This window comes from Aulonocara sp. 'chitande type north' Nkhata Bay, linkage group LG15 (assembly GCF_057382095.1).
Source record: "Aulonocara sp. 'chitande type north' Nkhata Bay isolate Kocher_YH1m ecotype deep benthic linkage group LG15, A_spYH_male_GT1.1, whole genome shotgun sequence".
NCBI lineage: Eukaryota > Metazoa > Chordata > Actinopteri > Cichliformes > Cichlidae > Aulonocara > Aulonocara sp. 'chitande type north' Nkhata Bay.
Genome location: NC_141358.1, coordinates 6,114,959 through 6,117,234, shown reverse-complemented (window position 1 = coordinate 6,117,234; position 2,276 = coordinate 6,114,959).

The following is a 2,276-nucleotide window of genomic DNA, read 5'->3' as shown; positions in this document are numbered from 1 at the left end:
TCAGGGTGGGCTATTGGGTGTGACTGATCTGACAAGTCATAAAATGTTCTCAGTGGCTGCGTCAGAGCAGGCAATGACTCGAAAAATGAACCACGAGAGAACATGAAGTTTTAAAACAAATTTAAAACAATCTGCCAGAGAAACCTGCCTGTAAATGTCCTTTCTAGATTTAATTACCATGAATCAAGCAAAGATGTACAAATATTTACTATATGCTGCCGTCTCTGGGACAAGAGATAATTGAGTTGTGTCTCCTGGGCAGAGATGTGAAGCAATGAAGTACAAATACTTGTATACTGTACTTAAGTAGAATTTCAGTTTTCTGTACTTTATTTACTTTTTACGTTTACTCCCTACATTTTTACACAAATATGTTCTTTCTTCTCCTATCTGCGAGAGAAAATAATGAGAGCTCACTTCACCCACAGATGGAGAAAGATATACGAAGGCCATAAAAGACAGGACAGAGAGGAAGAAGAGGTCAGATTTAAAGTTAAGGACTGTTCAGTGGTACTTTACAGACTGAAAATTTAAAGCTGACATGTAATGTCATCATTTTAATCAAATACTGGATTTGTATGTAATATGTTTTGATGAATCAGTATTCTAACTTTATGTTATTCAATTTTGCACGGAAATACTGGGTAGTTTTGTCCAGTATAAACATGTCAGCTTGCTGTTCTGTGGTGAGTTTGAACATCTGTGCTTAAGTATAGAATGTAATATCTCTGCTCCTGGGTAGCTTTCTTGATTGAATGACTGTCTAGCACTTCAAATGATGGTTAAAAAACATTTAAAGAGCTCCATTAATGAGCAATTAAATGATGCTGTGGCCTCAAAAACACACTATGATCACAACATAAAAGATTGATTCACTTAATTTAAACGTTCTTCACCTTAAATGCTTCATTTTCTGTAAAATGCATGTCTTAGCTCGCGGGCTTAAATTTGCCACCTGCCTGTTAAACTACATAAACGGCTTGATTTTCTTGTAAAACAGCAGTTTTGTCATTTGTCACTTGAAAACAATAAGTTGTGATTTGATAAAGAATATGATACAAATGTTTACTCACTGTTTTCTCACAGAGCATATTTTGTACTGCCTAACTACCGGACTATTCACGGTCACTGAACAGCAGTGCTGTCACATGACAAGAATAACATTAAACTGTGCATGATGTTCTTTTTAATGTCTTTTGGATTTTACAAACTTTATTGAATAGGGAGAAATTTAATTAACACTAATTTCATTCATGTGCTGGCAAAGACTTTATCTCTGATATGATGCGTTAGGGTGTTCTAGGATCTATGGCTTAACCTCCTAAGACCCGAACTCTTCCACGGCATGCATTTTTAATTTCTCTTTGATATTTGGGCATATTGGGGCTCAATGAATGTAAAAACCAAGAATTACCAGATTTTTTTTTTTTACCTTATTTTTGTTTTTATGAAAAATCAGAGCCACATATGAAGATATTCGTTTAAATTTTGATAGAACAGTAGCAGTATAATGTCCTCGTAAGTGGATATCAGGCCCTTGTAGAGCAAAATTGAGTATTTTGGTCTAAATAACGCAAAATGTGATGTCCACATATGTGGACGCCAGGTCCTAGGAGGATAAAAACACCAGAAAACATAAAAAATAAAAGGTCCTGGTAAGGATAAATAATAGTAATGTTTCATTATTTGATTGCCATTTTCTTCACATGACAGGCTTTCAGCTAGTCTTCTTAAAAGAGAAATGTATTTTTCTTATCCAGATCATTTACTGGAGAAATGAGAGGCACACAGTTATTCTTGGTAAGCAAGGATGTTTGGATTTAAGGCGAGTTTTGCACTTAATTCGCCTCAGCTTCCTGACATGTTTTTAACTAAGAGAGATGAGGTGTGAAGCCCCTCTAGGGGTAAAATTGCAAATTTCCAGCTGATTTTCTGGCAAGCTCAGACCCTCCAGTGTGTTAGGGAGAGAAAGGAGAGAAGAAAATGAAAATCCCTGAGTGTTTCGTTTCTGGTCATTTTTCTGTTCCGATTTAAAATGTCTTTCAATCTCTTTGAATCAATGTTCTCGTTGAATAGGGAGCCCCCCAGTCACTCACTCACTCACGCACACACACACACACACACACACACACACACACACACCTTTCCTTGCAATCCACAGCAGGATGATCATTAAGCATCGTGTATCTTGTGAACAGATTTAGGGAAGCCTGTTACTGTGGCGCTGTGGTCAGTGTGGCTTTGAACTCTTTGTTTTCAGAGGGGAAGATATCATT